Here is a 22426-nt window from a genome sequence, read left to right as displayed (position 1 = left end):
CAGGACAAGTAGTATCATTCAGTGTGTGCGCAAGCATTGCAAAATGCAGGTTCCTCTGCCCAGTTCCAAGGGTTGCCACAGTCACCAAGTTTATTTTGGTGACCTTTGAAAGCATGTATTTGTCTCAATAGATATGTTTTCTTTCCTAGATTGGTGTACAAAAGTCACAGGGAAAAAAATTACTTAGGAGGAAAATGTATTCTCATTGGTGTTTGAATAAGTGTTATTCACATCACAGCATAGATGATACACAAACAGCAGCGATGTTGGTTGGTAAATCTCCAACTATTTGTACATCGTTTGAACCTTCTACTTGCAGCCTTGGCCAAAAAAGAAAAATAAATAATGAAGAAACAGCAAAATTATAATGCCCATATTCCTCGTTGTTCCCATTTTCTATTGTGGTAAAAGGACGGCCAAGGTAAGCTCTACCAGTGTCACCACACCAAGTGTCACCACACCAAGTGTCACCACACCAAGTGTCACCACACCAAGTGCACTGGTCAGTTTCATTGAGACTGGATGACGCCGGGTAGTGGTGGTGCACGCCTTGAATTCCAGCACTTGGGAGGCAGAGGCAGGTAGATTTCTGAGTTCGAGGTCAGCCTGGTCTACAGAGTGTGTGAGTTCCAGGACAGCCAGGGCTATACAGAGAAACCCTGTCTCGAAAAAACAAAACAAAAACAAAACAAAACAAAACAAAACAAAACAAAACAAAAACAAAAAGACTTGATGATGAGTACCTAGTGATTAAACCGATGCATGTTAGTGTGCATCCACCTCCTTGAACAGCTGACCCCTTAGACTGTAACTCCATGGCCCCTCTCCCCAGGCCTCTGGTGACCACAGTTCTGTGAGTTTTCAGTTCTCCCACAGAGGCGGAACAGCACAGTACTTATCTTTCTGTATCTGGCTTACTTCACTCTGCAAAATGTATTCAAGGGTGACTCATGTTGTAGCCTGCATCAGATATCAGAATATCACCCTTTTCTAAGGTTAATGTCCCATTGTATGCAAATGCCACATTTGTTTATGCATTCAAACATTATCTACTCTGCTGGTGGACACTTGGGTTGTTCTTACCTTAGTCACTAATGCCCCTGTGTATGTGGTGTAGGAAAATCTGCCAAGTCCCTGGTTTCAGGTGTGTGGGCCATATATGCCTTTCACATTATTTTAATTATCTTTATGGAAATTCCTTCATCTGTCAGGGAAAACCAGTCTTTCAGCCCAACATGTGTTTTAGAGAGAGCTGTCGCTAACCTGGTAGAGGAGGTGAGCATCTCACACAGGAAGCTAGCACAATGCGGGGATCTGTGCAGCGACAAAGGCAGAGCCGGCGCACATCCTCCTCCTCTTCCTAGCTTCCTGTGCTAGATGCCCACTTCCTCCTCTATTCGGTTAACGACAATGTGGGGGATCTGTGCAGTGACAGAGGCAGAGCCGGCGGGCGGCACAGCCTCCTCCTCTTCCTCTAGGGCTTCATTTTAGAAATGCCCAGGGACCTCTTTGAAAAGGAAGTTGTCTTCACCATGAGAATGTGTGCTGTGAACTCCTGAACTGCTTGTCACCAGCAGCAGACAAAGACCCGGCAAGCTGGGTTAGAGGGAAACAGAAGCAGGGGGTGGAAGCTGGGTGGGGGAGGGGCATGTTATGCCCCAATGCTGGGGAAAGGAAAGTTCCATATATAGAGAAGGGGGGAGAAGAGAAACAAAGAAATCAGTTCTCAGGTAGAGGGAGGTAGTATTGTGACAGGTGACAAAGAGACTTTCTTCAGCACCCTGAGGCAGAGGACCCCCCACCCCAAGAACTGCTGACATAGAAAAGCCGTAATTCTAAGTTCACACTACACTCTCTAGATTCCACAGGAACTCTAGCAAGAACGAAAAAAGAAAAAAAAAAGAAGCAGTTCTCTCAAGAACCCAGCTTCTGTTGGTATGGAATCCAGCAGAGACAACAAATCTCACAGGAACTCAGCCCACAGCTCCCAGGGCAGACTGCATCCAAAAAGAAGAGTCATTCCAGAGGCACACACAGTGTGAAGGCTGGGGCAAGGCTGGGCCTTTCTTCTAAGGTTGTTATCTTCAAATTGAAGAGTGACACCCCCCCCCCCATCTAACCAAACCAGAGAGGACAGTCACAATGAATCCACTTGAAACCTGTCTCCCAGGCACTTTTCTTGAGTCGCTTACTCAGCAAATGTGCAAGGCCCCCACACGGAGCACGGCGCCCACGCAGAGACACGGAGCTAGAATAAGGCTGTTCTTCCCCTGGGGGCTCTCCGCTAATAGAGATGGGCGTGTAAAAGCAAGAGTGGGACAGGGTGGAGCTTTCAAGACCCTGGGTTCCATCTTCAGGACCTCCTAGCACTACCACACAGACAGACAGACACACACACACATAGAGCACACATAGAGAGGTACGGCTTACAAAAGAAGAACATGTGAAGTGAATTATCACATAGGACACTTAAGAGCAGGTCTAGAATGCAGAAACAATATAAACTCCAAGCGATCCAACCACTCACTAGGTTTATTATTAGTTTCCTCTTGCTGATGTAACAAGGAACTCAGACCGTAATAGCTTGAAACAATGTAACTTTAACAAAGTGGAAGTCAGATGGCCAGAGTGGGTACTAAGGGCTAAAGTTGGGTGTCAGTACAGCACTGCATTTCTTCTAGAGGCTTCTGCAGAGACTCTCCAGTTCCTGCCCTCTCCGGTTGCTGGATGCCTGGCTCCTTTGGTTTCTTTTGCTCCCAGCTTGCTTCCAGGATTGGCATCACGCTGATTTCTGCTTCTGTATGCACATGCCCTGACCCAGCTTTCTGCCTCCCTCCTGACCTAACACTCCTACCTTCCTCTTCTGAGAGTGCATTGGCCCATCCAGAAAACAAACTCTGTCTTCAAGATTCTTGTACTAGTCACAGCTATGCAGTCTCTGTGCGCTGTAACGTGACAGGGCCTGGAGATCTTTGGGGTGGTAGTGAGAGACAGAGGTGTCAGGGACAGTACTCTATCGTGTCAACTCCTTGCAAGACTAAACATTCTCTAAGTGAATAACTCATGCTGTTCTTCTGAAAACACTGTTGCTTTTTCCTTCAGTGTGTGTGTGTGTGTGTGTGTGTGTGTGTGTGTGTGTGTAAAGAAAAAAAATGGAATAAATTGCACTCCATTCAAACCCTTGCCAAAAATCATCTAGTTTACATGGTAAAACTATCATGAATAAAGTCAAATGTGTCAGCCATCTTCTGCAAAACCTATTCTCTTTGCAATGTCTGCATCCTCCCCCCCCCCTCGGACTTCCTGTGTATAGATTTTTCTCATATTCTGGCCCCTCTTGCCTCTCAGTAGATACTAGTGGGTCCCTTGGCTGACACAGATTTTCACGAACTTATGAAATTCACATTAGCCAACTTCACTATGCAAGCTACATACAGGAAAGAACTGAGAATTACTGTTGGAAAGTGCTTATTTGGATCTAAAAGGAGATGTGATGAGGGAGATAGCTCAGTGGGTAGGAGTGGCAGCGTCACAAGTGTGAGGGACCTGGGTAGGATGCCCGCACCCTAACAAAAAGCTGAGCTTGACCCCACACCACGGTAACCTCAGTGCTGAGGGGTGTGGAGACAGAGGGATGAAAGAGACTTGCAGGATGCAAGTCTGTCTCAAGGTTCCATGAGAGACCTCAAGGGAGATCAACAGGACTGAGCATCCATCCAACATCTTCCTCAGGCCTCTGCGCGTACACACATAAGCACACTCAGAAGTCAATATCTAACACATATATACCACACTCACATGCATATCTACACAAAATTTAAACCTAAAACATTCATATGTCAAAAGTCTAGGTTCTTCTCTGGGGTTCACCACCCTAGTTGGAACCTAGAAGGTCCTTTACCCCAAGGTACAGTGGCCTCCGGAGTTCAGATCAGAGTTCTTTGTGTCAGAAGATGTTACGTGGCATCTCCTATATGACTCTTCTCTTTGAAGTTTAAAAAGAGGCCAGAGACTCCCTTTTAAATACACATGAATGAATGCAAAACCAACTTCTGATTTTGTTTCCTGGAAAACTCCCACAAAGAATCCTTCCTGTTGGGTGATGTTTGACTCTGGAACATAAACAAGTTTCGACTAGAGGACAGACAGTATGTAATCAATACTCCTTGGCTCCTGTCCAGGCCTGTCACGCCTGGCACTTACATCGCTGCAGATACCGGGGAGGGAAGATCGCACCACATTTAAAAGCAGATCAACAGATGTAGGGCTGGGGTGTCAGTGAGAGTCGGTTACAGGGCTGCTGAAAGTCTTTGTGAATCTCAAATAATGACAATATGGCAATCCTCGGGTGTGCTGGCAGATGGCCTCAGCCCCCACCCTGCCAGGAAAGCCAAGGCCAACCTTTCTCCCTCCCTCGGAACCTCATTTTCCAGTCTTGGTCAAGCCTCTGCTGCTCTTTGCCGCCCTCGGCTACCCACTCTGTGGTTCAGAAACTCCCTATGAGCCATACTGGAGGTTTCCCCTGAGCCTGCTGACCCACTGCTGCCTCCTGCCTCAACACTATTCTGCAACTGAGCTTTCCAGCTCCGTCCCTCTGAGCCCCTTGTTCTCCCTTCGCGATTTGCCTGGTGAATGCCTAATTAGCCCTCCAGGAAGCCTCAATACTCTCCCTCTTGTGTGACAAGAGCTGTGGCCTCCCCTCCCACGGGGCTCTTGACACACACGGTATTAGGCTCGCTGTTCACCTCTCCTCTCCCTTTGCAAGCTCCGGGACGGAGAGCTCTTTCGGAGCACCGGGAGCTCCTTTTATCTCCAACTCCTCTGCATTTAGCTCTTAGTAGACACCAATAAATATTTGCTGAGTGATTGAGAGAATCTTCAAGTCCTCCTTCTGGGAAAGAAAGAAAAACAGCCCGCCACTCTGCTGCCTTCTGAACTGTGCGCAGTCGCCACCCGCTTCACTTTCTCACCAACCTTCTCGTGGCCTGGCTGCCCACCTAACCCTGGCCCCAATCTAGCCACAGCAGAGCTGGCTTGTTTCCAGCCCACGTAGCCTCCCGTGCAGCAGCCGCTGATAGTTCCGCCATTGCAGCCCTCCGTGCTGCCTGCTGCCATCTCTGGTTTTATTGAGATGACTTCTCTGCCTCTTCCAGCTTTTTGCTCACCCTTTCCATCTCCTCAGTGTTCTCCATTCCCAGGCAGTTGGCTTTAGTAAGATAAAAGCTCAGGCCTCTCCCCCAGATGCCCACTGCAGGAGCCACACCGCGCTTCCAGCAACCTCCCAAGGCCAGTGTCTAAAACAAGACAAATGAGCAGATGTGTGCAGGACATCCAGCACTCAGACAGTTGTCATATGCTGGGGAAATTGTCATATGCTGGGGAAGCTGTCTCTCAGCTGGTCACCTCTGCACCCTCCCCTTAGATTCACTCTGGATTCCGATGCTACAGTAATATTCCAAAGAGAATGCTAATGCCAGAATTGTAGTCTTCAGCATGCCTTAGCTGGGTGTGGCGCACACCTTTAATCCCAGCATTCTGGAGGCAGAGGCAGGCACATCTCTGAGTTCCAGGCCAGCCTGGTCTACAGAGAAAGTTCCAGGACAGCCAGGACTGCACAGCGAAAGCCTGTGTCCAAAGAAAACACCCAAATTACTAACCAACCAATAAAAAAATTCCTCATCCTTGTGAAGTAAAATTTCTATCTTCATCCATCTCCACAGAGGGCCACACAGAGAAACCCTGTCTTAGAAAACCAAAACCAAAACCAAAACAAACAAAACCCCCACTGTTGTCCAGTTCTTCAGCTTAAAGCTCCATTTCTCTGGGAATAGGTTTTGGTCTTCATAAAACTGTGTTCATTTTATAAGGAAGCAATGCTACCTTTTGTGCTGTTTGTTTCAATATCTCACTGATAAAAATGACTGTAAATTGCTCACATTTTGTTTTGTGGGGAACTGTATTATCCAGTTGTCTGTTGTTCTGGGCTTTAATAAGAGACCAATAGGACTCTGCCTTGTTAAGACATTGAATACAGAGCTGACCACCATTCACAGCTTTAGAAGGCTGGAACAGAGCAGAAAAACAAATAATTGTTGTAAAGATCTTCTGTTTGAGATCTAGCACTGTTTGTTTATTTTGTTTGTATTTGTTTTGTTGTTTGTTTGCTGTGGGTTTTTGTTTGTTTTGTTGTTGTTGCTGTTGCAGTTGTTTATTAGTTGGTGGGTTGGTTGGTTGGTTTGGTTTGGTTTGGTTGGCGTCTTTGTTTTGTGTTTTGAGGTAAGCTCTCCTTAGAGCACTCAAGCCAGCCTTGAACTTGCCTTAGCCAACAGAAGGCTGGCAGGCAAGCACATGCCACTGTACTAAGCAGCCCTGTTTCTTTTAAATAAAATGTGTGTCCCTATAATTCCAAGAGCTCCAAGAACACTTTTCTGCCTGTTCTATATCTGAAAATGCTGCATTTCAGAAGTAAGATCTCCCTGGCTCCGAGGTCCATGAAGAGAATGGAAGTCCAGATAACTCCAAGTTTTCCTGTTCATTCACACTTCCGATGTCTTAATAATTGCTTGCCATTAGTTTGTCTTTAGTTTTATAGACACATGCGCACTGATAATGCCTGTCATCAAAGGCACATATACATACACACACAGTAAGGCAGGCAATTAATCATGATCTCCCCCAAGACCTTATTTTACAGTCAGGAGCCAATTGTCAGCACACATGTTCCTAAATAAACTGACACACATACCAGCTAACAGATTAATTCACATGGAGAAGGCACCGTGGGAAGAAAACCAGTGTTCCCAGATTGCTCAAGCAGGTGCTCTCCCTATTAACATAAAGACCAGTGCTCCCAGCTCTAACCCCCTGGGAACCCTGCCTAAAATCACTATTTCTAATGCACTTGATGCCAGAATCGTTCTGCAAACCGAGAATTTGATTTATACAACCAGAATAGCACTGCTCAGGAAAAAACAGATAGGCTATTGAATCTGGGGGAGGGGGGAGTTCATTTTGGTCTCACACTTGACTCCTTATTTGTTTGATATTCACTATCTATCCCAGACATGCCTTAAACTAGAGATCAGCTCCCCTCCCAGCAGCCCCTCCCCCCACTGCCTCCCAAGTGCTGGGACTGCAGGTGTGTGCTCCCTGACTTTTCAATAGAAGGTAACCCTAAAGGAATACTTCATGTTTCCATATTTTTTTTTTGCAGATGTTGTTCTCAGTCGGGGCTCACAAGCTCTAACGTGATGAATCCCTTGGACACCGACATCTCCTGTGATGAATCTGCTCAGGAGAGAAGCTTGTGCCCTGCTCACTGCCTGGCATGCGCCTTTAGTGGAGAGAATTTTGTTAGCCTTCTTGTCTCTTTTAAGCTAGCTAGTCCTAACGTGGCCAGTCCTCCAAAGCTCAGGCGCTCCATACCTTATGGGCAGAAGAGATTGTTATTGCTTGCACTGAGCTTCACAAAGGAAATCTTTTAGTACATACTTCACCAGTCGGCCTTCCTCAGAACTGAAATGCAAAGACAGAATGGAGGAGTTGGACAGAAGGTTGCAAACATTTACATGACAAACTAGCCTCTCAGAATCCACCAGGGGAACCAGTCACCAGTATTCTAGTACTTTCCTGTCATCTACAAAAATCACTCACAGTCTTTACTAAATACGATTTATAAAAAATGGCCCCTGCAGCTGCCGCAGATATCTCCTAGGCCGGCAGAGATGGGAGGGCGGGACTCGGCTAGAGCTAGAATCCTTGCGGTCTCCGGGCTACGACCAGGCAACAGCTTTCCCAGGACGATCCTAGGAAGAAGGCAGGATGCTCCCCTGGGGAGTTCCGGGGGGCAGGGGAGCTCTGCCTGGACCTAGAGATGGCTGCATCCCAGCAGGGTGGTGACCTTTTGTTTCTACTGGTTTTCAAAGACACCAAGGTTTTGTTCTTAATTCACACGCGCGTGCGCGCGCACACGGGAGAGAGGGAAGGGGGCGGGGAAGAAGGAGTGAGAGAGAAGAGAGAATTAGGACCCAACTAATCCAGCAACAAGCTTGTCCTGGCACCTTGAGAGGTTAACCAATTTCACTCTCCTGTAACTGGAGCGAAGCCTTTCTTTTCTCCCTGAGGGGGACAGAACAGGGTCCCCTCTCTGCAGCCCCCACCCCACCCCCCAGAGACTCAGCTTTCCTGAACAATAACCCAACTGTCTGGACAGGATGGGAAACTGTCTCAGTGAGTTGGGAGCCCACCCTTGTACAAACCCAGACATGCACAAAAAGTTCCGCGTTTCACCGCAGGAAGTGAGGACGGTGGCTTCAGGCATCATTAATCATTTTGAAGCGATTATTCTTAAAAGGGAGTGAAAAAAAAATACAAAGATGCAGCTTGAGTTAGTCATGCCCAATAAAAATCAGCACTTCTCCAAATCGTATTTCCCTGAATCCATGTGGAACGTTTAAGAGCACTCTCCACTGACAAGAGTCCAGACCAGATAGGGAGTCTGTTTCCTCTGTAATTAGAACTCCCTCAAATACTTGGGACCTGACAGGGCTAGATAGGGAAGGGCGCGTGGGGTAGCGGCGAAGCTTTATTTCCTCTGCCTTCCAGCCCAGGAATGCACAACACATTTTAACAAGAAGATAAAGCAAGAACAATTTAGGGTTTTGCGTCCTCGGGGAATCTTTTTTACACCCCCCCCCCAATTGAAATTCCGTAAAACAAAGCTAAGAACAATCCTGCTTTGTCTCCTAATTGAGCTAGGGAACTGTGAAATCCCCTACCCCACCCCCATCACCTCACCAGGCCCCGAGCCCAGCAGGCAGGGGCCGGGAAAGCAGTAATTCCCAAGATTGCCTGCCCCATGGGGTGGGTGCTTACAGAGCAGGTCCATCCTGAGCGGTCATTCAAATCTGCTCACCCTTACAGGAAACACGCCCCGGTCCAGGCCTTTGAAGTAACAGTGTGTCACCAGCAGAAGGAAAGTGATCGCTAGAAAATGAAATCTACTCCATCCTTTCAAAGACATTGCATTTCCTGTGATTCCTGGGTCCAGAGGAAATGCACTCGATGAAATTGAATTAATTTTTTTTTTCCTCCTGAAGTCACCTGGTCTGCCAGAAGCCTCTCTCATCAGTTCCCTCTCACTGAGCCATTGGCCGAGTCCCCAATTTATTCATTTATTTCTTAATCGAGATATCTAGAGCAGAAATCACAGGATATATGTAGAAAACTGCCCCCCTCTTACCATGGCTCCCTCCTCACTCCTGCAGACACTTCACAGGTAAGTGAGCCTAGGGGCTGATGCCACAACCTTCCTCTCCATCCCCCGGGACCATGTTTGTCTATTTTGTTGGTCAGATTTGATTATTATTTGTCATTTTTCTCCTAGCTTAGCCCCCCCCCCCACACACAGAGTTTTTGTACAGTCCCAGGAAGACCCTTAAAAATGTGCTGAGTCACACTGACTTCTAGGAGTTTCAGGGAGGAGCAGGTATCTATCTGTAACCCTGTAGACTGATATTAAAGAGCCTAAGCCGGGTAACCCGAGTGTCCACAGGGGCATGCGGGGCAGCCTGGGGTATTCAGTCAGAGCCAAAACAGGGCAAAGACGTTTGGAAGATGGGATGTAAATGTTCATTTAGGCCGAAAGATGGTGTCCTGCAGTGCAATTAGGACCCAGCCTGGGAAGTCAATGCCCCAGCGGCTAGAGGAGAGAGCTGAAAAAGGAAACCCGCAGCAGAGATGGCAGATGGGTAAAGAGTTACATCATCCAGAGAGGGCAGTCAGGTAAGGAAGAATTTTAAGGATATCAGAAAGACTAGATTGGAAATGGATGTTAATATGAATAGTGTTCAATGGATAAAGATAAATACAAAACTAAGCATTACTCTGTGTTGGTTTTCAGACCGTGGACAAAGCGTTGAGGTGCATATTTAACATACCAAAGTGGATCTGGCCTTCAGGTTCTCCCAGCATCCTTCAGTCTCAACCTGGGTCTCTACCTACCCTCTACATATCCTCTACACATTCCGCTGGCATATCTCCCTCCCTTCTGTCTCCCTCCCCACGGTGACTTTCCTGGCCTCTATCCTTGGGATCGGTGAACTCACTAACCCAGGAAAGGTTTTCCAATAACCTGCCTTTAGATATACTCTAATCTGGCTTAATTTGGCTCGTTTCATGAAATAACTTTTGCTTGTTTGTTTGTTTGTTTGTTTGTTTGTTTTTCGAGACAGGGTTTCTCTGTGTAGCCCTGGTTGTCCTGGAACTCACTCTGTAGAGCAGGCTGGCCTCAAACTCAGAAATCCACCTGCCTATGCCTCCTAAGTGCTGGGGAAATAACTTATTGCTCTGTAATGAAGTATTTAGGAAAAAGGGATGCTAAAGGGTGATATTTTCAAAGTTTCATGTATCCCAGGCTGGCCTCATACCCACTGTGTTGGATCTTGGGACATCTTTGAAGTTCTGACCCTCTTTCTCCTGCTTCTTGGGTGCTGGGATTGCAGGCACATCCTAGTATACCATACATTTGTGATGGATCTAAGTGGAGGTCTTCATCTGTGCTGGCAAGGACTCTCCCAGTGGAGCCGCATCCCTGGCCCCCAGACACTGACTTTTCAGTACCATCCTCTATTCCAGGAAACCAGAGCCTCCTGAACAAACAACTGAATCCAAAACAGAAACTTAGAAAAAGTCAGATGAAGATACTATCTTGCTATGCCAAAAAGGATGCGCTCAAGAAGAAAGATAGAGATGTTAAAGGAACAAACATCAGCCTGACTGAACTCCCACTGGCCACTGAAGGACAATATGAGCATCAAAAAATCATACTATTAGTAGATGAAAATTCGTTGGATGAAATGGGCAACTATGAATTCATTCTGAAGCCAGAAACCGATTGGAAGCTTGATGCAGGGCAAGATCGGGGTAGGGGGATGGGAGTGGGAGAGCAAGAGCCTTCCCTGCTAAATGCTTAACAGATTCAGGAGAGAAAAGAATGGCTTTTAGCTAAGGAAGCCTAGCAGACAGGAAGCTAAAGGAGTGGTCACCAGGAATGTCATCAGCTTTGTGATCTGTGCCACCTGCTAAGACACTAAAGAGAACCCCAGTCACTTCTAGACGGTCTCTCTCCAGAAGGCTCAACCCAGATCTGATTACAAAAGCACAGAGGCACAACCTCAAGAGCAGGTGGATGGTAAGGCCATTGTCGGTCACAAAGCAAGGGGAGGTGCCTAAAGAGATGGCTCAGCAGGTAAGAGAGCTCGCTGCTCCTCCTGAGGTTCCCAGTTGCCATGCCGAGTGGTTCACCACTGCCTGGAACACCAACTCCAAGAGTAGCCCACCAAAGATCCCAGACACCATTTATAGACAACGGAAAGTCTGTTCCACCCGGCCGGTACTATACTCCACAACTCCGGTACTATACTCCAGTACTCCAGAATTCCAGCCAACTAGTACTATATTCCAGTACTCCGGAACTAAGTGTAGCCCTGAGCACTTAGACCAAGGGGCTTTTAAAAGCAAAAAACTGCATCCTGGCTTCTGGCTGGGCAGCTACAGGGGTGTTCCACAAAAGCAAGCAGTTTATCCCAAGCTTAGATACCTGGAGGGGATTCTGCTGAAGGAAGCAGTTTAACAGAAACTAAGTTAGCCAGGGCATCTTGACCTCAGGTTCCTAGAATAGAGTTCTGTCAATTTCCCATGGGAGTCTCCATCAAAGAGATTAAATTCTGCAAGAATACAAGATGCAGGATCCTCTGCAGTGCCTTGCCCTGTCACATGAGGAATTCCTTTTCTGGCCTGTAAGAGTAACTTTGTACAAAGCATGTATATAGACTCACATAACACACATAAATAATAAAATTAATTTATAAAAGGGACGAGGAGGAACCATTTACACTGTACTTCACCCTTGATGTGAGTTTACTATTGCTTCAAATTAGTTTGCTTGTTTGTTTGTTATTTTATTTTTTTTTGAGACACAGTCTCTGTGTAGCTCTGGCTGCCCTGGAACTTGCTCTATAGACCAAGTTGGCATCAAACTCAAAAATCTTCCTGCTTCTGCTTCCCAGGTACTGGGATTAAAGTCATGCATCACCACCACCTCTGTAAATTATTTTACATTTTTAAATAAAAAATATAAATGTATGAGCAACAGAATAGGCAAAGAGTGTGGGAATTCATTCTTACCTGTACCTAGTACATGCCTAGTTCACGTGAGCGCTTAGTAAATGTTTACTAAATTAAATGTTTGAAACATTCTTGGCAGCATGGAAAGTGTTAAACCTGGGGGTTAAAAGAAAAAGACCAGTTCCACAATTTTTGAACCAAATTTTATAGCAAGCTTTAATTAAATACTGGCTAGGATGATGAAATCTGGCCAAGTCCATTCTGGGGTTCCCAGGAAATGAGACTAATTACATTTTGCAGAGGCTTAAAAAGGCAAAACCTTAAGGCCACCATATTCCCCATCAGGTCCAAGCAGGGGTAAATGTATATTTTAATTCAATCAGGGGCAAGCATATATTCAACGTATTTCCTGCCTACTTACCTCCCTCCTACATCCAATCAGGGCCAAGTACATATCCTGATGCATTTCCTGCCCCTCCTGCGACATGTGATCAAGTACACCCAGTGCAACTGAGTCAAACACGTTTATTTAGAGGAGTGAAAAATGTGTGCTTTGTTATATCCCATAACCAATAACCCCAGCATTCCAGGAAGTATCTGTCCTTGGGCAAGTGGGGCTTACAGGTTAACTTTGGCCCTTACAAAGGAATCAGACTGTCATGGGATTTATATTCATATATTTTATTTCTTACGCAGCTGCAGCATTTAATATGTGCCCAGCATTGGTCTAAACGTTTTCTAAGGGAATGGAAAGCTGACTCAGCAGTTAAGAACAGGCATTGTTCTTGCAGAGGGCTAGAGTTTTGTTCTCCAGTAAGTCTGTAAGCCTCTAGTTCTAGTGGAATCTGATAGCTCTGATATACCTGCACCCAATGCACATACTCACACACAGATATACATGTGCATGCCAACACACATACAACTTAAAAAGCAAATCTTTATGTATTTTGTTAGAAGCTATGCAATAAGGAAGGACTATAATGTTCTCACCTTACAGAAAGAGGAAATAAAGAACAGAAAGGTGATGTGACCTGCCCAAAGTCACACAGACATGAAGAAAATAAACACCAGCCCAAAAGAGGACAGGAGTCCACAAAGGCCACACTTAGCCACTTGTCAGGCTGTCTCTGCAGTGTCCCATCCATCACCAGGAAATTTACAACTTCAAAATCTTTCCCATTCAGGTTCCATTCTAAAGACCTGCCTCTCATCTGTACACTTATATATGTTCTAAGTTTACAAAAATAGTCTCATGTTCTTTATGTCATAAGAGTCAGGGCCAACCCAAAAGAAACCATCCCAGAGCCAGGCACGCGTCTTTGTGAGGGCTGCTTGTCACCAGCTTTGTCCTATGAACACATCTTAGTTACCCAAGTACATGTTTAGATCTTAATTATCACGACTTCAGCTTCCGTTGCCCATTATTTTATTTTATATGCCATGCATTTCTCTTTCCTTTATTTTCATCAGGGTCTTAACAAGGAGAGAATGTGTCCTGGGCCTGGAAGTCCCGTTGACCTCTCTCCAAGGTGCTAAACTATGATACCTTATGCATGCGGTTTCTCTCCCTCAAAGGAGGGAGATGAAGTTTCAAAGCCATGTGCCACCAAGAAGAATGGACATTCTTTTGTTTGTTTCTTTGTTTTATACTCTTATATATACCAGTACCAGGGAACATGTGCCTTGCCCGTCTCTCTCTCCCCTATAAACAGTAAGATTATATTGCTTTTTGCTCCTTTGTGATTCTAAGGAAAAAGTCTATGTCAACATCAAGGTGCAGCATTCCTTAGACGCCCCCCTTTTTAGCAAAAGGGCTCATAAAGCCAATGAAACACCTAAATATCCTCCTTTTTAACTCAGTGCAACCCGCTGCCTCATAAAGCCGTAGCAGGCATGATGGATGCAGTGGGCCCTGAATCGTGGGAATGGTCTCATTCCTCCTATAGCCATAGTGGCACCGCAGAGGTGTGGCACAGATTCCAGTTAGCCATAGTGACACTGCAATGTGCCCCTTCCCCCCCGCCCCCACTCTTGAGCGGCTGAGTCAGACCTTGTTTGTCACCACAGTCCTCTAGCTCACCTAAAATGGAGTCTTCCCACCTAGGTAAAGTCTATTGTCCTGCCTTGTCTGCAGCTTCCTGCAAGAAGCCACTGCCTGCTGAGCAGCTGAACTTGTTTTCCTAATGAGATCCTGGACCGAAGAGATCCTGGCAAAGTGGGGGATAGGTTTCCCCCCTTTAAAAATTCAGACCTTAGGAGTAAAGTTGAGCCTTGATCAGAGAACTTTGTCTTGGCGAGGAGTTATTTCTCTCGCCGCCCTTCCCATCCATCCCCAGCTTTCCTTTCAGGAACCCAGGAACCTGTGGCCGCTGGCAGCTACCCTGCAGAGGCGCACCATGGGTTTCAGATAGACTCCAAGCAAGTTTCACATGCTCAATCCCTCTGTGAGTCTTCGTCTATAAATACCATTTAGTCCCTGTGCTAGGCTCCATTTCCTAAGGGGTGACCAAAGCAGAGAAGAGGAAAGGTGGACTTTTATTTGGTCAGAGAAGTATTGCTTCTTTTTCTGCACTTCTCCGTGCCATTTTCCTGATATCACACACACAGTGCCTTATTTTTCTTCAATAAATGAAAATATTTCATTTCAAATGTGTAAATATGTGTGTCTTGTTATCAAATTCCCACGGAGAAATTATAGTGGCTGATGTCCTCGGTGCCTTGTTGGTGTCCTCTCACAGTGCATACTGCCCGACTGACAAAAGCAGGTCCAGCCTCTCTGTCCCTCCCAGTGTTCTCCTGTTGCTTGGGGCTCATGGTGCTGCTGTGCAGGCATGCTAAGGATTGTGGGATTAAAATCTCCAGGAGTCCTCCTGCACTCACCACTAAGTGGAGTTGGCAGTTTGGGAGTGGGGTGACTTTGGCAGGGGGAGGTTTGAGGGGGCTGATTTCACATTTCGGGTGGAGCTTCCCCAGTGAGACAGTCCATGTGGCTCACCTTGGTGGCTGGCTTCATGCATGGCACACACGCTATCGTTTTCTCTCCCTCTTCCAGCTCATCTCCACAGTGTTCCCTCAGTTACACCTGTACTTCCCACTTGGTCTTAGTGTGGCCTTCTGGGAACCCGGGTTAAGGCAGTCACTCCACAGAGCATGTGTGTTTGTCAAAACTACGCACAAAAACTGGTGCTGTGCAGTTATTGACAATTTGGCCATAGGGAACATCAAAGTGCGGTAGAGACTCAGCCCTAATCTCTCCTTCCCTCCCCCATCATCCATCTCCTTTCTCCCTATCTTATGCCAAAGTTCAGCATCCCTGTAAGAGATTCCCCCCCCCCCCCCCCGTTTCTCAGAGTTTTGTTTTCCTGTTCAGCTGTGCTCAGAGAGCCCACTGTCTGTGGCACTGACTCTTGTTTAATTGGCTCTCATGAGCCATACATCTACTCTTGCTCTGTGAGTGACAGATAGAGCCTACCATATGTTTCTTCCACCGGGGTCATCCTGCCATCTGGACTATGGACGCGTATGCCCCAGGGAGACATCCTATGAGCCACTTTACATTGAGACGTAGATTCTAAGTTTGGACACAAGACGATTCCATCTGGCAATGCCACTGGACTCTGACTGATTTTTACCAACAATATGTGGTGTACCTACTGGTCAGCATTTTCTTCTGGCATGTCTGACATTTCTACAATCAATCATATTTTTTTAAGATCAAAGGGCTGCCTACAATAATCAAAATCAAAGTGACTTAAAATTAGTTGAGGCCTTGATTTAAAAGGCCTATTTCCTGTGTTTTGCCTAAGGAAAAAGTTTGCTTTCTCATTTTTTAAAATGACATTTCTTACATAAAGAATCTGTTGGTGTTTTGCTTTTTTTTTTTTTTTTTTTTTTTTTTGGCAATTGTCTCTTTTTACCTCCCTAGTGCTTCACACAATGTTATCAAAAAATGTCGCTTTGGAGCCCAGAAGCCAGAGGGAGTGGGCTACCTATAAACGACTACGTTTGCTGGTTGGACTTTAAGAATCCTCCCCGTGGTCTGAATAAGCAGAGTCCTGTGTGAAGCATGCTACTGCTGCCAGTGCCCTGAGCTGATAAGACTCATGCCCTTGCAAGCACATTGTCCTCACTGTCCCATGGCCCTCTGCAGAAGCATCACAAGCTATTTTGTTGATGGTTTCATACATATACACACTTGGGTGCACTTATATGAGCACCCACACAATTTAATTGTTTTTTAATGAACCTGACCTTTTTCTAAATCTTATCTTAGCAGGAACCAACTGGAGACTTTATTAGGGGTGCTAAGTACACTCCTAGTCTAGCACAGTAGTTGCTATACAATAAGGGCTCAATAGATACCAGTTACCATACAATAGGTACCAGTCACTTTATCAATAGATACCAGTTACCATACAATAGATAGCAGTCACTTTATCAATAGATACCAGTCACTTTATCAATAGATACCAGTTACCATACAATAGATACCAGTCACTTTATCAATAGATACCAGTTATTTTACTATAGATACCAGTTACTTTATCAGTCATCGACCTATTTTCTCATTTCCACAAATCATCAGTCCACAAAATGGCATTCTTTTCTTTCATGGATTGATGCAAGCTTCTTTTAAATTTTTCTTTTCTTTTAAGATTTCATACATGATTATAGTGTGTTTTCATTAAATCTACCCTTCTTTCTCCCTTTCTCCAATTCCTCTACTGTCCCTCCCACATCTTCCTCTACAGTAGTTATATCATTATCCATATAATAATATGGATATAATATTGTTTATTATGATTATTATATGGATAGATAGTCTATTATGATTATTTATACATAGGATATTCATAGCAATATTTAGATCTATATAGATAGATATCTACTGAGTTGAATTAGACTGGTCCATACAAACTAGGGTGTAGGGCTAATCACTTAGAGATGAGCAATTTATCAGGCAGCTTACTCCTGAAGAAAACTGACTGTCTCTCAACAGGCCTGGATTGTCTCTAGCTCTTTGACTAGAGGTTGGGCCTTGTAAGTCCTTCTCCCACCAATGAGGGCGTGTTGACCGTCATGGTCTTGTTCATGCAGCCATACTGCTGAGAGTTTCCAGGGGCGCCACATTTCTGTCTTGTTCAGGAAATGCTACTTCAAGCAGTCTTCCCTCCAAGGATTAACTTGCTTGCCTGCAGAGTTCCTTGGGAGAACCTACGGGAGCTAACATTGCCTGCTTCTCTGCTTCCTCTCCCTGCTCACGATTCTCCCAGGATGGACAAAGCACCAATTTGACTACAGGACAGACCCTATTTTCAGAGATTCACAGATATACCATGCCAGGTCAGGGAGTCCCCCGCTCAGCTGGTCCTCTTCTCTCTCAGTGAACACCAGTTCTGCAGAACCTCCTCTTCTTCCTCCTCCTCTCCTCTCTCTCCTCCTCTTCTTCCTCCCCCTCTTCCTCCTCCTCATCCTCTTCTTCTTCCTCTTCTTCCTCCTATTCTTCCTCCCCCTCTTCCTCCTCCTCATCCTCTTCTTCTTCCTCTTCTTCCTCCTCTTCTTCCTCCCCCTCTTCCTCCTCCTCATCCTCTTCTTTTTCCTCTTCTTCCTCCTCTTCTCCTCTTCCTTCTCCTCCTCTCTTCTTCTTCCTCCTCTTCTTCCTCCTCCTCTTCTCCTCTTCTTCTTCCTCTTCTCCTCTTTCTCCTCCTCCTCGTCTCCTCTTCCTCCTTCTCCTCTTCCTTCTCCTTCCCCTCTCCTTCTCATCCCGAATTTACTCTCTCCCTTTCTTCTGACTCTCCCAGCACACCCCACTGGCTGTCGCTCATGTGCACATTGTCCCGTCTTTGACCTCTGACATCTCTTCCAGCCTCACAACACCTCTCCTTCCTCCATGTAGCTTCTGTGCCTCCGAGATGGACAGACCTGACCGTGCTGTGTCTCCTGAGAAAGGTAAGGAAATGAAAGTTACCTCTTGGGTAGTGCAGTAGCCTATACGGACAGACAGACAGACAGACAGACAGACAGACAAATAGGGACACCCATGAATAACAGGCAGAGGAATTCCTGTCTTGTCAACCGTACAATTAGCACTCAGAACGGCAGAAAAAAACAGATGGGAAAGAAGGCAAGGATGGAGAGGCTGGTATGCTAAAATGGGAGTTTGTGATGAGACTGCTTGTACTGTTATTGAGAGGACAAAACCACTTTAACTGCTGCATTATAAATGACTTTCTCAGATCTTTCACAGTACCTTTCTCTATGTGGAGATTTCCCTGGTCATTTTGTGGAAGGCTGGTGTCCTATTGCAAGCACCACTCTAGCTTCTATTTAGTCATTTGAGCACAGCAATGAGCTTCCCGAGGGTCTTCGGGAACTCTGTAGCCACGCTGAGCTAGTACACAGAAGGATTGGATTTGCTCAGCTGTATGGGTCTCTGCAAAGTCAATATAGAAGGAGACAGGCTCTACAGTCATGCTTCCTGAGGTCATCTGGTGCAGCTGTGCAGATCTTTCCAGATCCTCTTGGTCTGGTCTGACCCCAGTGGTAGACAGAAAAGTTATATGGGACCCTGTACTTCTTTTCAAATGAGATTTAGTGTACATTTTACTGACTTTATATTTTCAGCTCTGATATGTACAGGGCAGTGTGTCTAAGGGGCTTGTTAGACAGCTTGCTTGTCATATCGTGTCTCTTGACAATATAACCATCCCGTCCCCCTCAATTGCACAGCAAGCCCCAAGCCACTTGGCCCAAGCCACGTAAACATGAAGAATGGACATTCAAGTTAAGATAGGCCCAGGTCAGGAAACTGATCTCAGAAACACAGAGCACAGAGGTCCCTTAGTCTCTGTTGGATGCCTGTGCTAGAGAATGATACAAAGTTGAGCTTAGGGCAGTCACATCATACAAAAGACAATAAGGGGCACTGTGCAAGCAAGGAGGAAATCAAGCCAACAAGAAGGATAAAGAGTAGGAGCCCTCTTATTCCCCAACCCCCATACCTGGGTGTTCCAGGACCAAAAGCAATTCCCTGCTTTATTAAACTGGGTCTGGAATTAGGTCCCTAATTCTAGAAAATTATTCCTAAGACAAGAGCAGGAAAGCACTGGCCTGACAGAGCCCCAAAACAGCCTGGAAGACCATGTGACCTTCAAGTGGCAGTGATTTCAGGTTTCCCACCCTTACGCTATGACCTTTTTCACAGATCAGAAAAGGGATCACCCACAGTCAGTTAACGCCAACCATGTAACATCTTGTCATTGTAGGAGATGGCCTTAGACTAGATAATCAAGTTCCTGGATTTCCAGACGACTCAACAGTGTCTCAGAGACTCAAACCAATGCATCTCTTCATCAGTACCATTCAAGAATGCGGGGTGATTATACCACAGAGCCCCCAGCACACTGCGGAAGAGACAGGGGTGGGGGTGGGAGGAGAAATGTGCCTTTCTTCCTTGGAGTTAGCCTCAATTTCAGGACAAATAGCCTTGCCAAGAATAACTGATTATCCTCCCTGTGATAAAGCATACACACCATTCCCACCCACACTAGGTTACCATGTCAACCTGGGTTAGCAATTCTTATGCCAACATTAAGGTTGGCCTAATTACTCAGGTGCCAACGCCGGGAGATGGGGCCCTGGTTTTTCTTCCAGAAGTGTTAGCATGGTCCCGCAGATAAACAAGATACCCCCTACTGCCAAATATCCCTCTGTAGGCGTCTGCTAACCAGTGCCATGTGAGCTGGAAGGCTTGCTCTTCCGGAATCTGATGTAACATTTCACACATACATTTGAGCTCCTTGCCAGCCTTCGGCAATTTCCAAGTTTCCCACAGATTAATGAAAAAATCCAGCTGTTTCCAACTATTCAGAACAGAGCAATGTGTAATAAAAAGAGGAGAGAGAGGGGGGAATCTTTCCCCCAATGTTTCCAGCAGTCAGAGAGATTTGTAACATATTGGGAAGAAAAATTACAAGTCTGATTGTTCAAAGATTAGAGAGGAAAAAAATAAGAAGAAAAGAAGAAAACTAGCCTTGTATCAGATTTCTAAGGATGCCTTTTTTTGTACCAAATAGAAAGAGCTAAGGAGCTGTTCTTTGATTAATCAGAGATGAGGTCCTAGTTCTGCTTTGTTAATCCAGTCTTTGGGCAGCACTAGAGAAAGGTGAGCAGCCCTGGCTCACATGGAGCACATTTGAGCATCTCAGCAGTGAGCTGCCATCAGAACACAGGCAGCAGTTAATGAAGTTGTTGTGACTGTAGGCACTCCTCAGACTGTCCTTGCTGAAGGACTGTTTGGTTTGTCTGCTGATTTTAAATCACTCTTGGAGTCCCTCGGCGAATAGTGCTCAGACAACCACAAACATTACCACGACACAGATCATAGATCTGAATGCAAAAATCTAAGCCAAAACATTCTGGAAGCCCCACTATGATATGCAAAGTATGATGCCAAGTAAGTTCTTCTCCCCTTAAAGAATGAGAAGATGAGACAGGTTTGGAGACAATAGATGCAAAGCACATATCGGATAACGGGCTCCTATCCAGAATCCACGAAGATGCTCACAGTTTAATGATAGGAAACAAGCTAGTTATTGTTTTTGTTTTTGTTTTTGTTTTTTTTACAATTGGCAAAAGACTGAACAGAGACTTCACCAATAGAGATGTACAGATGGCAAATGATCGCATGGAAAGCTGTTCCTCATGCTAATACAGAATCAGCTACAAGTCAAACGGGAGTTAACAGCAGAATGAGATGCCACCACATACCTATGGCCATACCTAGCGCTGTCAAGGATACGGAGCAACTGGAGGTCTGGTGCATCGCCAGTTGGAATGAATGTGAGATTGTACAGCCACTTCACAAACAGCTTTGCAGTTTCTCTTACATTTAAAAACAGAGATTTGTCTTGTGATCCATCAATCCGATTCTAGAGTAATTACTCGAATGAAATAAAACTTACATTCGTGTACACTCACAGACACACACACACACACACACACACACACACACACAGTAAACACAAATCCGATTCTAGAGTAATTACTCGAATGAAATAAAACTTACATTCGTGTACACTCACAGACACACACACACACACACACACACACAGAGTAAACACAAATGTTTGAAAACAGCTTTAAACTGCCCCAAACTGGAAATCAAACAAATGTGCCTCAGTGAGGGAACTAATGAGAACAAAGCATGATACATCCATGGACTACCACCCAATAATAATCAGGAACACACTAGTAACACACACACACACTTCCTCAGTCTCCAGTAGGATGCAACCCAATCTATTCCTATATACCCACCACAAGCAATTTAAACGTTGGTCAGACAGGACCCAGTGTCCACTTTCCCATGCCAGCAATAAGCACAGCCCAAATGGGTTTCTGTACCTGGGGTTGTTTCTATTCCCTGGCCTTTGGCTCCTTTGATTCCCCCTATCTCTACGCCTGGGGCATCTCTTGGGATGGAACTGCATCTTTCTCTATCAAGGGAAAGAACAGCCCCACTCCCTTGGTGACCCACAACCTATGGGAACAACTTCTATTCTCTCCTCCATCTTACTGAGTGTTGTCCCTAGTTGGGGCAAGAAGACATTGAAACCTCATATCCATCTTTTTCTCAAAGAAGGTCTAGTTCTCAAGATTCTCACCTCACTAGGGACTCAGAAGAGTGGAAGTTGAGATCCAGGATGCACCTGGAGATGTTGGAATGCAGTTAGCAGTAATAACAATTCACCACAGGCTTGAACCCTGGCTAAGATGTGCAAAAGCCGATGACTGTTCTGTGGCTTAGCAGTAACGAGGGGTGGGAGTGGGAACACTGAGTCTCCCCTAATCCCATGAAGCCATTCTCGGGGGGTTCCATGCCTCCTCTGGTGACAGTCAGATGGTTTCTGCTGCAAAGGTCTACTTGTCACCTCAAAAGGAAAAGAAGACAAGAGTTTCTATTCATGAGACCCCCCTAGAAAAAAAATTACTTCTTCCAAAGCTCTTGTCAATGTCTCCTTGGGCCACTTTGCTATAAATTTACTCTTCTGATGCCAAGGGAACTAGGATAGAAAATGGCTGGCACTATTCACCAGGTAAATAAACCTGGGTACAGACCAGAGCCCTGTATTCCAAGCCATTCCTATTTTCTCTTAAGCCAACAAAACTCGAGATCAGCTTTAATAGTAGATGAGTAATAGGAAAGGAAACTCCAGAATGCCAACAGGGAAGATGTCAGGGAGTCTTTTAAAATGCCACCTCTGTCCGAGCACAGGCACACACACTGGCTCTCTGGGCT

General features: G+C 45.6%; 1 long non-coding RNA gene across 1 annotated transcript in view; it reads right to left on the bottom strand.

Annotated features, from left to right (window-relative positions):
- Lncenc1 (long non-coding RNA, embryonic stem cells expressed 1) overlaps positions 1-8997 on the bottom strand; it is a 62695-nt gene extending 53698 nt beyond the window's left edge. The window contains exon 1 of the long non-coding RNA NR_110432.1: positions 8875-8997. This is a non-coding gene — a long non-coding RNA (long non-coding RNA, embryonic stem cells expressed 1). The remainder of the gene's footprint in view (positions 1-8874) is intronic.
- Between the last annotated feature and the right edge of the window lie 13429 nt (positions 8998-22426).

The sequence above is a fragment of the Mus musculus genome, chromosome 13, assembly GCF_000001635.26.
Source record: "Mus musculus strain C57BL/6J chromosome 13, GRCm38.p6 C57BL/6J".
Taxonomy (NCBI): domain Eukaryota; kingdom Metazoa; phylum Chordata; class Mammalia; order Rodentia; family Muridae; genus Mus; species Mus musculus.
The sequence above is the reverse complement of the archived record's forward strand: the minus strand, read 5'-3'. Positions and strand labels throughout refer to the sequence as shown.